Source organism: Panulirus ornatus, chromosome 58 (assembly GCF_036320965.1).
Source record: "Panulirus ornatus isolate Po-2019 chromosome 58, ASM3632096v1, whole genome shotgun sequence".
NCBI lineage: Eukaryota > Metazoa > Arthropoda > Malacostraca > Decapoda > Palinuridae > Panulirus > Panulirus ornatus.
Genome location: NC_092281.1, coordinates 8749392 through 8764854, shown reverse-complemented (window position 1 = coordinate 8764854; position 15463 = coordinate 8749392).

The window sequence follows — 15463 nt, the reverse complement described above, 5'->3', positions numbered from 1 at the left end:
ACGACACTGAGTGGATGAAAGTATATTGAATAAAGGTTGCTGCCTGTAACGGAAATACAGTATGAAAGGCAGACCAGGGTAGGTACGTGTGTACCCAGCCTCCCAACCTCCGCCTTGAGGCAGTAAAAAGCTTCTCCCCCAGACGTGACTTACTGAAGTTTGCTCTTAATTAGACAGCGGCTCGCATTGTTCTCTGTGATGATGGTGGCCTTCTCCCTCAAGCTCGGGGGGGGGGAGGAAATTAAGGTTTTTACTGCTTTTACAGCAGATTCTTCTCTGTAAATAGCTTTTGTCTCCATACGATGGCCAGTGACGTAAGGATATGCAAATGTATTTTTTTCTATATGCATTTAGACATCTTCCAAATGATTGCTTTCATCGTAGAATATGTCTCCCTAATGAAGAAAAGCTACTAATCATAATGTATACAGTGACTGTGATAATGTTATTTCTTAGACTTTGGCATGTTGTGATTACGCACGCCATTCACACTGATTACGTTAGAAGTCAGAATAAACAACAAATTCAATCATTATCACTCAATATAATTCGTTGGTTAGTAAAGGTTGTAATAAGTGAAAGATGTGGAAAGTTAGAAAGTAGAAAACTACCGGATGATATTCTCTTTAAGTGAGAGGAACATTCAGGTATGAAGGTTAAGCATTTGTGGGAATTACAAGAGAGGAAGAAGTCCCACTCCTTAGTGGTATGTTGAAGGGGAAGAACTCTAGAATAAAAGAATCCATAAAAAGATGTTGAAGGAAATAATCCCGAGAATCAAAAATTCATTAAACATTGTTGGAGGTAAAGATTCCTAGAATTAAACATCCACTAAAGGATGTTGAAAGGAAAAATCCTTACAACCAAACATCCACTGAAGGATGTTGAGGCGAAAGATCTCTCGAAGCAAACATCCACTAAAGGATGTTAAAGAGAAAGATCTGTAAGGTGATGAGTGACGCAGGTAGGCGTCTTGGGGACTAGATTTAAAGACGGCCATTTTGAAATCATCTACGTTCAGAGAGGAGGAAGGATGAATTGAGAAGGATTGTCTTTTACTGGAGATAAAGCGAACGTGGTATAGTGGTGAGCTGGCCTGAAAAATAAAAAAAAAGTGATAAATGGAGAGGAGAAACTTTCTAAGAAGTGTCCTCAAACACAAGAATTCGGACGAAGTTCAGAAAATGGAGTAATGGTGGAGACTCCCAAAAAAAAGATATGACATTAGATTTATAATTGTTTACTGAAGGCTCAGGCCGCCATATGACTTAAAGATCTGCAGAAAAAAAAAAGAGGAATGACTTAAGGAAGCTATAAAATTTTTAGTAGGTCCTGAATTGATTATCGGAGGATAAGTTTACAGAAAACGGGAGATACGATACCGTGTGGAAAGTTATGAGTGAGAGGTTATATAATAACCCGAAAGGATTTACTGACTATAAGAAAGGAGGCAAGAAGACTCTTTTTTCCCCCCACAGAATGGTATCTTCGAAAGAAATGAGACGGGAAATAATATATTAAGTAATAAAAGCTACCTAAACGAAGAACTGCTTTTGGCTATGTACTGTTAAAACTTGATCAGCCTGGCAATGATACGTTAGGATGGGTTTTTTATGTGTGAGCAAGAGAGGAAATGGTTCCCAGGGAAATGGACTTATGTGTGTAAGGAATGTACACGAAGGCATAGAAGTTGATAGGCGTAAACAGCGTCACGAGATAAATCTAAGAATTTTAGAACGTCTTAGCTGAAGCCAGACGCATGAGCGACACAGTTGTAGAATAATTATGAATAATTCATGGAAGACAAGTCGGATTTCCTATGCAATGAACGCAGTAGTACTAAATAACATAGTGTGGTATACTGAAGCTCTGGACCAGCCTGATGCAGCTTGTAGTGTAGTATACTGAAGCTCTGGACCAGCCTGATACAGCTTTGGTGTGGTATACTGAAGCTGTGGACCAGCCTGATGCAGCTTTGGGGCGGTATACTGAAGCTCTGGACCAGCCTGATACAGCTTTGGGGTGGTATACTGAAGCTCTGGACTCGCCTGACGCAGCTTTGGGGCGGTATACTGAAGCTGTGGACCAGCCTGACGCAGCTTTGGTGTGGTATACTGAAGCTCTGGACCAGCCTGATACAGCTTTGGGGTGGTATACTGAAGCTCTGGACTCGCCTGACGCAGCTTTGGGGCGGTATACTGAAGCTGTGGACCAGCCTGATGCAGCTTTGGGGCGGTATACTGAAGCTCTGGACCAGCCTGATACAGCTTTGGGGTGGTATACTGAAGCTCTGGACTCGCCTGACGCAGCTTTGGGGTGGTATACTGAAGCTCTGGACCAGCCTGATGCAGCTTTGGTGTGGTATACTGAAGCTCTGGACTAGCCTGACGCAGCTTTGGTGTGGTATACTGAAGCTGTGGACCAGCCAGGAAAGTATAACCTGGAGAATCTTGATGTCTTCTTTGTGGTTGTGAAAAGTGCGGGGAATATTGTAAGTGAAACGTGGGTTAATCTGTCCGTAGACTTATTTCACATAGCGAAACCCGGCATGATAGCTCCGTAGACTTATTTTCAAATTTTATGAAAATCTGATTCTTTATTCTGTTAATGATGTGTGGACAATTCCAAGTACTTTTGTCACTTTCCTGTAACATTCGGTAGTAAAAGTACTTATACTTTTTTTGCTTGGAGTACTATGTGAAAATATGGTAACATTTTAGACATTGTGTAACATGTGGGGAAGTGTAAACCCGTAGAGTCGTTTTTGCATCGGTGGAATATGGGTTGGTTAACCTATAGACTTATCATTGTGTTGATGAAATGTGATCTGGTAAGTATGTAGATAGTCTAAAAATACATCATGATAGATAGATAAAAGTATAGATAAAGCAGCATGCGGACGTATAGACGAACAAGACTATAGAAAAGTAAATAAATGGATGGAATGTTAAAAGGACAGATTTAAAAGAAAAATTATTGATGTGAATATTAATATATTTACATCTCAACTGTAAATGTAAACCATCCTCATAATGTATATGAACCTAATTTGTTACAAAAGAAAGTAGCGTAATGACGAACATAGATTTTTTTCTCTCTTTTATTTTAAAGGAACTACGACAAAATTTTCGTGTATGATATGTCTTTACTTAAGGACACATTAAGGAAATGAAGAGCGCCAGAAGGTCGGAAATTAAAGGTATAAACAAACTGAAGAGGAGGAAGAAAGACGGAAATGAAGGAAATAAATATAGAGAAAGAAACACTTCATAAATGTTGCACCTTTACGAAAAGTTAAAAGAAATTAAGCGTTTATTGTTCCATTTGTATCTCTTGCCTCTCTAGTGACCTATCTTATCTCTCTATTTGTTTGTTTTCGTCTTTCGTGACTTGGCAACCTATATATATATATATATATATATATATATATATATATGTGTGTGTGTGTGTGTGTGTGTGTGTGTGTGTGTGTGTGTGTGTGTGTTTGTGTGTGTGTCTGTGTGTGCTAGTGTATACGTGTGCATCCATATATATTTCATTAACAGAAATTATGACTGTGTTTGTGTGAGTGATCATATGCCTGTATCCTTCATTCTGCTCGATTATCCACTCATATTTTTGCTTATTCGTCTGTCCTCTTGCCTTATTAGTCGTTAACCAGGCCCTGGAACATTTGCCTATGCTTGTTAATTGATCATTTTTGGAATTAGAGATGACAAATAAATTTTCACATAGACACAATAGATACATAGAAAACTTTGACATTGGTCAACTGTTGTGGCTGGTAGCATGTCCCCTTTAGTTACCAATATTGCCAAACTTTAAGTAAAATATGGTCTGAATTTAAGTGCACACTGATGTGCGATTCAAATGCATTTGACCACATAATCAAATGCGTCTGAGCCATGCATGTTAGATGTTAGATGCATATTTATTCCCGCGCGAGGAAATCACAAATGGAGCAACTCTGAAACAGCGTCCATTACATGCCACAGATAATTCATGTAAGTCTCGAAAGGCTGGACAACACTTACCAAACTTTTCATCACTTATGAATATGGAAAGATGTAATCATTACTGTAGTCAGACATGTGGTAGAAAACACTTTCCGTAGTATATCAGCAAGCAAAAGAATAATGTCTACCTCAGTCAGTCTTTTAGGATAAGACCTCTTGTCTTGTTTACTGGTTGTGAAATTCATTACTCTTTGCTGGCCACATACAGATGTCAGCGCTTTTGGACTTCAGGTATAAGATATTACTCACCGCTTCAGCCGCTGACTCAGAAAATCAGTAAGTTAATCACTCTCATTCAAGTACAACTTAAAACTTATTTGACACGATCTTTGATATTCAGTTAATTATAAGCAATATTCTCTCCCTTTCTATCTCAGATATGAAAGATAAGAAACATTGTAACTCACTGACGCGAAATCATGATGTATGTCATTAAGTGATCCAGAGTAATACAGTATCTAGTTCACTGATCCAAAACTGAATTTTTGTTAATTAATATCCTCTCCTCTTCTAAGTCCCTGAACACAAGAGTGTTCAGTGATGAGTGTCAGCCTGTGTGTGTGTGTGTGTGTGTGTGTGTGTGTGTGTGTGTGTGTGTGTGTGTGTGTGTGTGTGTGTGTGTGTGTGTGTGTGTCCTTCTTGCAACAGGTTCTGACAGGCTTCGGAAGCTGCTGTTGACGGCCGTTTCTTCAGAGGCATTGTTGAAGAGTGTTTGAAAATTGTTGGAGAAAAATTGACGACGCGAAGATTTCACCACAGATTTCTTAAGGGGGCGATTTTTGTAGTCAATTCCTAGGAGAATGTTTGTGGTTCCAGTAAGTTAGATTACAGTTGAGGCTGCAAAGATTTTGTGGAAGGCATCATTGAGGTTGTTGTGGAAGATACTGTAATGAGCGAGTGAAAAAGATGCACAATGATTCGATAACTGTCCGGCATTCTTTTTTTTTTTTTTTCTGCCCAATGATTAGAAAAAAACGTTCTTATGTCTGTCGGTTCAAGACACTAAACAAAAGACGTTTAAAGGCAATGTATGAGATAGGTTTTATAGATCTAGTGAGACGTTTTGGCTAATAATGTTTCAGTTTAATGTTTCAATGTAAGATTTATGGTTTCATGTGAGTACCAGCTGAAGGAAGGAAGAGCAGTTCAGCTGAAGGAAGGAGAGAGAGCAGTTCAGCTGAAGGAAGGAGAGAGAGCAGTTCAGCTGAAGGAAGGAGAGAGAGCAGTTTAGTGGAAATACGAGACGTGCTCGGCTGAAGTGATGAGATTCGGAGGCTCATCGCTTCAATTACTGCGACAGTCATCTTGGTTAGAAACAGATGGTAGATACTCAAGAAGAAAGAGATGAAGAATAGGAAGAGGAGGAGGAAGGATAAGAGTAGTCGAGGATGAAGAAGAGGAGAAAAAAGAAGATGAAGAATAGTCGAGGAGGAAGAGGAGAAGGAGGCAGAAGGCAATGAGTTGGCGCGCCCAGAGAGCAAGGCAATTGAGTTCTCAAGTACACACTAAAAAAGTTTAGTTCTCCGTCAGGCCGTGACGCTAAGCACCATCTGTTACCCTCAGCTTAAGCTGAGGTACATTCACTTTGACTAAACAGGATATTACTTACATGTGATTCTGTTTATATTTTACCCTGGCTTCTCCTGTATCGTTAATTTTCTTAAACCTTTCATGTACTGCTTCATGCTTACATGCTTTTACAAATATATATATATATATATATATATATATATATATATATATATATATATATATATATATATATATATATATATATATATATATATATATATATATATATATATATATATATATATATATATATATATATATATATATATATATATATATATATATATATATATATATATATACATATATATCATTATACTTACATACCTGTTAGACGCTTAAATACACAAGCATACTTCAAAACTTTTATATTCACATACCTCCTGCCTACGTAAGCTCTTCTTATACTTTATGCCCTGTCATACACTCTTTCATGAAAGGATTACTTCTTTGCTTCGTTCATTTTTGCTTCTCTTCTTCATGTCTGATGTATCGTGCCTGCTCTAATGCTCCCATGAACATCATTGAATACAGGAGTCAAGTTTTACCACCTCTCTTCTCTGTGCAGTCAATGGCCTCACGTGTACTCACACACCATTCCAAAAGTATTTACAGGTTTTGCTGTGTTTATTTCTCAGCCGGAAAACATTTCGCTAGGCAGTCTCGAGACGCTGTAGTATGGCTCACACGTACAACCAGACTTGTAGAAGTGAGTATCAGAAATCAAAATAGGAAGGTTTTTATCAATCTCTATGACCAATGGGGTCATGCTTGTGACATGACCTCGGTATTACTCTCCACAACCCATGTGATGCTTGCAGTAATGAGATAAACGCATGTTGACATAATTCATGTATGTAAATGTTTATACTGTGTATACTTAGGATAAAAAGCGATGTTTATTTTACTTTGCATTTACGTAGTATCAAAATATGTCTGGTTCCACAGTGGGCTTCAAAGCAGTGTGGTGGCACGGCAAATTCTTCTTGTGCATCTCTTTTTCGGTGAAACCTTTGCCGTTCTAGTGAACTGGACTGAGCACATGATGCATCTTTTACGGGAATACATATATGTTGCAGAACTGGGGTAGAATCCACGATGACCTCAGCACCACAGGGATATTAATGGTGGTCTTCAGCAGCTTGAGGAGCTGTCTTCATTGTGACTTGCTTCTTATCACACCCAGTGTTCTCTCTCTCTCTCTCTCTCTCTCTCTCTCTCTCTCTCTCTCTCTCTCTCTCTCTCTCTCTCTCTCTCTCTCTCTCTCTCTCTCTCTCTCTCTCTCTCTCTCTCTCTCTCTCTCTCTCTCTCTCTCTCTCTCTCTCTCTCTCTCTCTCTCTCTCTTTAGCTGGTGGATCAGTGCCTCACCCATTATAACTCTCAGCAATCACAAGGATTCATTTTCTTTTTCCTTTTTCTTCCTCGCAACTCATGAACCATCAGGCAGTCCAAGGCAGTATTCATCATACCTAAAAGCATTTATCCTGAAATTCTCTAGAAAATCCATTTTTTGAAAAAAATATTTTGCTCAGATTTTCAACTTCCTCAGGTTTTAATGAAGATATGGGTATAGATGGTATTTTACATGCTGATTAAGGATTTCTAGTCAAATGACAGCATATCGCATTATTAATGCCTTTAGTTACTCGTTAGGATAATTATAATAAAATCAGTATACTAATTTCTCGACTAATTACACGAATTTTTGGGTTTCGACCACAGATTCGTATTCAGCATACCTAAAAGCATTTATCCTGAAATTATCAAGAAAATCCATTTCATGAAAAAAATCAAGAAAAATCCAAGGCTATAGCCTGACCAAATATTTTGCTCAGATTTTCAACTTCCTCAGATTTTAATGAAAATCTGGGTATAGATGGTATTTCACATGCTGATTCAGGATTTCTAGTCAAATGACAGCATTTCGCATTATTCATGCGTTTAATTACTCCGTAAATTCATTATGATAAAATTAGTATGCTGTTTACTCGAATAATTAGGCGAATGTTTGGGTTTTGATCACAGATTCGTATTCAGCATACCTAAAAGCATTTATCCTGAAATTCTCAAGAAAATCCATTTTTTTGAAAAAATCATGAAAAATCCTAGGCTATAGCCTTACCTAATATTTTGCTAAGATTTTCAACTTCTTCAGATTTTTATGAAAATCTGGGTACAGATGTTATTTTACATGTTGATTAAGGATTTCTAGTCAAACGACAGCATTTCGCATAACTGATGCCTTTAATTACTCCTTACATTAATTTTGATAAAATTAGTATATTAATTGCTCGAATATTTGGGTTTCGACCACAGGTTAATATTCAGCATACCTAAAAGCATCTATCCTGACATTCTTAAGAAAATCCATTCTTTGAAAAAATCAAGAAAAATCCAAGGCTATACCCAGGGAAAATATTTTGCCTTGATTTTCAACTTCAGATTTGAATGAAAATCTGGGTATAGATGTCATTTTACATGCTGATTAAGGATTTCTAGTCAAATGACAGCATTTCGCAATATTAATGCCTTTAATTACTCCTTAAATTCATTATGATAAAATTAGTACTCTAATTATTCGACTAATTACACGAATGTTTGGGCTTTGACCACAGATTAGTATTCAGCATACCTAAAAGCATTTATCCTGAAATTCTCAAGAAAATCCATTTTTTTGAAAAAATCATGAAAAATCCAAGGCTATAGCCTTACCTAATATTTTGCTCAGATTTTCAACTTCCTCAGATTTTAATGAAAATCTGGGTATAGATGTTATTTTACATGCTGATTAAGGATTTCTAGTCAAATGACAGCATTTAGCATTATTAATGCCTTTAATTACTCGTTAGGATAATTATAATAAAATTAGTATACTAATTTCTCGACTAATTGCACGAATTTTTGGGTTTCGACCACAGATTCGTATTCAGCATACCTAAAAGCATTTATCCTGAAATTATCAAGAAAATCCATTTCATGAAAAAAATCAAGAAAAATCCCTTACCAAATATTTTGCTCAGATTTTCAACTTCCTCAGATTTTAATGAAAATATGGTTATAGATGTTATTTTACATGCTGATTAAGGATTTCTAGTCAAATGACAGCATTTCGCATTATTAATGCCTTTAATTATTTCTTAAATTCATTGTGATGAAATTAGTACGGTAATTATTCGACTAATTACACGAATGTTTGGGCTTTGACCACAGATTAGTATTCAGCATACCTTAAAGCATCTATCCTGAAATTCTCAAGAAAATACATTTTATGAAAAAAATCAAGAAAAATCCAAGGCTATAGCCTTACCAAATATTTTGCTCAGATTTTCAACTTCCTTAGATTTTAATGAAAACCTGGATATAGATGTTATTTTACATGCTGATTAAGAATTTCTAGTCAAATGACAGCATTTCGCATTATTCATGCCTTTAATTACTCCGTAAATTCATTATGATAAAATTAGTATGCTGTTTACTCGAATAATTACGCGAATGTTTGGGTTTTGATCAAAAATTCATATTCAGCATACCTAAAAGCATTTATCCTGAAATTCTCAAGAAAATCCATTTTGTGGAAAAATCAAGAAAAATCCTTACCAAATATTTTGCTCAGATTTTCAACTTCCTCAGATTTTAATGAAAATCTGGGTATAGATGGTATTTTACATGCTGATTAAGGATTTCTAGTCAAATGACAGCATTTCGCATTATTAATGCCTTTAATTACTCGTTAGGGTAATTATAATGAAATTAATATACTAATTTCTCGACTAATTACACGAATTTTTGGGTTTCGACCACAGATTCGTATTCAGCATACCTAAAAGCATTTATCCTGAAATTTTCAAGAAAATCCATTCTATGAAAAAAATCAAGAAAAATCCAAGGCTATAGCCTTACCAAATATTTTGCTCAGATTTTCAACTTTCTCAGATTTTAATGAAAATATGGGTATAGATGTTATTTTACATGCTGATTAAGGATTTCTAGTCAAATGGCAGCATTTCCCATTACCAATGCCTTTAATTACTCGTTAGGTTAATTATAATGAAATTAATATACTAATAACTCAACTAATTACACAATTTTTGGTTTTCGACCACAGGTTCATATTCAGCATACCTAAAAGCATCTATCCTGACATTCTCAAGAAAATCCATTTTTTGAAAAAATCAAGAAAAATATTTTGCTCAGATTTTCAACTTTCTCAGATTTTAATGAAAATATGGGTATAGATGTTATTTTACATGCTGATTAAGGATTTCTAGTCAAATGACAGCATTTCGCATAATTAATGCCTTTAATTACTCGTTAGGTTAATCATAATGAATTTAGTATACTAATAACTCGACTAATTACACGAATTTTTGGGTTTCGACCACAGATTCGTATTCAGCATACCTAAAAGCATTTATCCTGACATTTTCAAGAAAATCCATTTTTGAAAAAATCAAGAAAATTAAGGATTTCTTGTCAAATGACAGCATTTCGCATTATTCATGCCTTTAATTACTCCTTAGATTCATTATGATAAAATTAGTATGCTGATTACTCGACTAATTACGCGAATGTTTGGGTTTTGATCACAGATTCGTATTCAGCCTGCCGAAGAGAATCTGTCCTGAAATTCTCAAGATAATCTATTTTTTGAAAAAAATCAAGAAAAATCCTAGGCTGTAGCCTAACTAAATATTTTGCTCAGATTTTCAACTTCTTCAGATTTTAATGAAAACCTGGATATAGATGTTATTTTACATGCTGATTAAGGATTTCTAGTCAAATGACATTATTTCCTATTATTAATGTCGTTAATTACTCCTAAGATCTGTTTCGACTTACCACGTATTTTGACTACCCCATCCACGAGATTTAACTATATCTACCACGTGGTTTCACTGTCCCTCATCACGTGATCTCTTGCAACTTGAGCACGTTACCTGACCTTATGAGACCACTGACTCGGAATATACCACTGCAATATATGGTTCCTTTTACGATCAACACAAATATGAACTCGTTTTTTAACCACTGGTAAACGAAATGAAACTGTAAAAGACCTGAGACTGGCCGCTCCATAAGCGACAAGATATGAACTATGTCAAGATGCTTCGGTTCATTAGACAAACATTTGGCCTAGAATGCGCAAATGCTGTGCTCGTCAGGGCTGAAGGGAAATGTGAATACGTATAATATCTACACAAAAGTATCACATTTCCTTTTCTTAATAAGCTGCCTCTCCCACTGTATCCCACACACACCACGGTCACCGTAGCTGTAGAAGTTCCTTCACGCATCCTTCCTCAGCAGTCGACGTCACACGTCAAGGATTGCCAGACGTTTCCGGTTGATATAATCAAAGTGTTGTTCATCTTTGGGGTACCCATCTCACACCAACTACAGCGAGACGCGAACCTGTGATTACTCCCAATGTTTAATCACGCCGACTGGGCTCAGACACACATAACCCATCATCCGCTGACACCACCAGTTTCTTGAGGTGGGCCCATCTGGCGAGAGAAATGACAAGGCGACCCGCCAAGTTACTGTCTGTAGTTAATGAGGAGACGAGAATAGGGATTTTAGACTGTCTAACTTTCTTGGTCCCTTGTGACAAACACTGAGTGAAATACCATCCCCGGGTAAGCCGGAGGCCCGGGAGTGAGAACGCTCCTCCTAGCATGTAGCCACCTTCAGTCATTGAAGGTCTTACACCCAGGACATGGGCACTCCTGAGGACGTTTGAGCCAAGTTATGTAAGCTGTCGGTTGACTAAGCCGGCTAGAGCTGTGACGCTTGACTCAATCCCAGGTCGGTAACCATTCGTCTTCCAACCAGAGGATTGATGATCATGTGGGCGGACTCTGCACACGTCTGCCCACGTCATGGGGTTTAAACCCAAGTAATTGGACTCGTATCCAATGACACTATCCTCGAAATCACGAGCGCACAGATTATACATGCAGCTGAAACTGCATGTATCAGAATATTCGAATATTCACAGATTGAAACGAAAACATTGTCAGTTATGGAGACAGTCGTTAGAGTGACTGCAGCAACTGGTTCTTGCATCAATGAGGACATTTGAGTCAGCCGTTGTAAGTCCTCCTTTGGCTCCCCCCGAAACTGTTACAATGTCAACATTAAGGTGCGGGCGGCAGGTACCATGGCACTGGTTACGGACTTTAGCTGTCTCCTTCGTCCTGATAAACCCACAGCACTGAAGGGTAACGTGAGCTGAGGGCCACATTCTGGCCATATCAGTATGCACTGCGCAGCGACCTGCACCGGCCTCCCTCCATCCCCGGACCAGGTCAACACCTCTGGACGTCAGGTCCCGCTGCTGCTGCTGCTCCTGCTGCTGAGGCTCTACTGCTGCTGCTGCTGCTGCTGCTGAGGCTCTACTGCTCCTGCTGCTGCTGAGGCTTTACTGTTGTGTGCCACATCCGTACTCTACTTCATAAGGAAATTATGTACCAAGACCTTGTTGCTCTGTGTCCCCCGTGGTCGACGAGTTCATTCCAGGACATCGTGTCTGTGTCCTCATGGCTGATGGTTCCAGTACCATGTCTTTGTCCTCATGACTGGCGGTTCCAGTACACGACAGCCAGTGGGTCTGGATCAAGCCTCCGAGGCAGCCGTTAAAACAGTGAGGCAGAACACATACCACTATTTCCCTGTAAAGTTTACTACGTTAATTTTGTTCTTACCTCAGGCCGCCACCGTCAACAATCTCCATCATTATCAAGACTAAAGCCCTACCCTCCTCTCCCTTACTCTCACACACGTAGATAGATGATTAGATAAATAAAGAGATAGAGAGATATATTTTAACGTGATTTTGACCAGGCTCACTAAGAGACATGTTTAGACAACTTGGAAGCCCTTGAAGTATCTTGAAACAATCGAACTTTGGTAACTTCACGAGCAGGTATAGCTTGCCAGCTATTGATATAAGATTTCTGATCACTGTTCAACTTAACTGCAAGGCTCTCTCTCTCTCTCTCTCTCTCTCTCTCTCTCTCTCTCTCTCTCTCTCTCTCTCTCTCTCTCTCTCTCTCTCTCTCTCTCTCTCTCTCTCTCTCTCTCTCTCTCTCTCTCTCTCTCTCTCTCTCTCTCTCTCTCTCTCTCTCTCTCTGTGTCTTGTCTACAGAGCAAACTCCAGGGACAATTTGTCTCGATCTCTGGAGGTGTTTACATCTGTTCCCCTCCAAGCCTAGACAGCAAACACCACCAGCGACAGTTTGTCTCGGTCGCTGGCTGTCCTAAATCTGAAACCGATAACTAACCAATCATTGGAATCCTCTTCCACGCAAATTTCCCCGCGGAAATCTCTTGCTTTATTCTGTTCACAAAGGAGAATGATAGAGAGAGAGAGAGAGAGAGAGAGAGAGAGAGAGAGAGAGAGAGAGAGAGAGAGAGAGAGAGAGAGAGAGAGAGAGAGAGAGAGAGAGAGAGAGAGAGAGAGAGAGAGAGAGAGAGAGAGAGTCGGATGCACAACACGCCATAACTATAATATATTTCTGTGCTCGGTAGATCTTGATCTATATATAAATATACAATAACAGTTCAGCAACAACCAAACCTTTCAAATGGTCTAGAATTGCAATACATGTTCAATTGCATCTATTTTCGATTCCAGACGTTTGCCATTTGTAAATCCTGTTCACGTATGTTCAGAAATATCAGGATCTATCGCTAAAATCCATTATGCAAAAAAAAAAGTAACACAAGAATAGAATTTTCTTTACCTGGCGTAGGATTTCCTCCTTCATCTAAGCCTTTGATCAGAACGACAGTTCCATCGGACAGTTTAGTTCCCTGTGACCATCAAAAGGCCCAGCGTCCCAGAGAATCAGTTTCCTAGACAATAAACTGTTTTTAATGGCAGATCAATCCCACAGCGTTGGCTGTAGACCAACAATCAACGCTTCACCGATGCATATGTCTCGGTCATTCAGACGCTGAACATCATGAAAGGACTGAAGTCAGCGGAATATCTCTATGCATGTGGATGTAAATAGGTACCTGATGTAGTCTGGCATTTATGGAGACCATCATCATCTGACTATGACCTGGATGGTAGGTAGTGTTCGATACTATCAACGTCTTGTGTATAATTGGTTCAAGGTGTGGTGATCCAGGACAAAGAGTAGAGTGAGGATTTATATGGCATGAGGTGGAAGAATTTGGATTATGTAGCATGAAGCAGAAGAATTGGGATTTATGTAGCATGAGAAGTTGAATAACGCTTTATGCATGAGGCTGCAGTATAATAAGGAATGTTATGAGGAGGCAGAATGAGGACTCATACCACCAAAACTCTGTCACTTGTGAACTAGCGGAAAGAAATGTATACCAAAGGCATGAACAGTCACGAACTTCCCCTCGAGGATTCTTGCAAGTGCTGGGAGGGTCCTGGCCAAGACTGGAGGAGGAAAGTGCTCTCCTGCAGGAGAGGAACCACTTAAAGACCATGTAGGACCTAAATGACACAATTAGCATGTAAAGGACCCTCATAAAACCCCTGCCCTGACACTTAAAGTGCACTTCTACGACAAGCAGCTCACATAAAGATCCTTCACCCGTTGCTGACGATGTTTCTCTCTCTCTCTAACTGGTAAGTTTTACATCTCTGTCTCATTCATTGGTTACACAGAACATGGAGATAATCTTTTATATCATGACATATGGATAATTGTAATCTCGAGTAGATTGTGTAACAAAACTGTCGAAGACAAGATAGAAAATATCTTATCTAAATTTGGTTGTATTTGCCCGTGCATAAAGGTTATGAAGGTCTATGATATGTGATCTGGTCCAATGTATGCAGAGCTAGTGCAGTCTTCTGGTTGATATTGCCTGTTTCTTTTTCTGGATTTATTGTCATGATGTGATTTCATTTGTTTAATACATATACTTCGTTTCATAATAAAACTGTATAAGTTCCTTAATAGAACAGTAAATCCGCTCTGAAAGCAACTGGTTACAAAAGTCTATCACATATTTACGAACTACAGCTAATTAGAATTTCATTTAAAGTCTGGCACCTGCCGATAAGAACAAAAAGCTCTGGTTCAAGCCTCTGAACCACAGGCAGACGACCCAGTCTGTCTGTCTCTCCTATAGACCATAGACAGACGACCTAGTCTATATGTCTATCTCCTCCGGACCGTAAGTAGACAAGCCAGTCTGTCTCTCTCCCTCTCTCTCTTACGACTCAGTCTGTCTGTCTTTCCTCTAGACCACAGGCAGACGACCCAGTCTGTCTGTCTGTCTCCTTAAGCTTCCATCCTCCGCTTCTTTGCTAGTATCGCAAGCACCAAACCTCACCTTCTTATGTCTCTCCTAACAGCTACGTCCTGCGTCTTAACGTAAGACAGCTTTCTCATTTCCTTATAAATTCTTACATTAACCCTACTTCTCCTCTATCATTTCTTATTTCTTCGGTATTCGTTCACATTCATTTTTAAACCTGACAAGCTTTTTTTTTTTTCCATCACTAAAGTCCTCGACAAGGTATGATTCATATTGGATTGTATAGAATCAAACGGAACACATTCCTCATTCATGAAACTCTCCCTGGATGTTCTTGTTTAAGTCGACCGCAGTGTGACCTACTTGGAAAGCTTGATGATAGATTTTGGAGAGAGAGAGAGAGAGAGAGAGAGAGAGAGAGAGAGAGAGAGAGAGAGAACCGTAGGAATTCAGATGACTGATGGATGGAAAAAAAAAAAAGGAAAGTACCCAAATCTAATACCTGTGTCACATAACTAGTTTCGCGATTCATTCCAGGTTAATCCGCTTGAATTATGGAGATAATTTACATGTATAATTGGTTTAAAGGTCACCACAGGAAGTAGTACATAGCGCAGCGA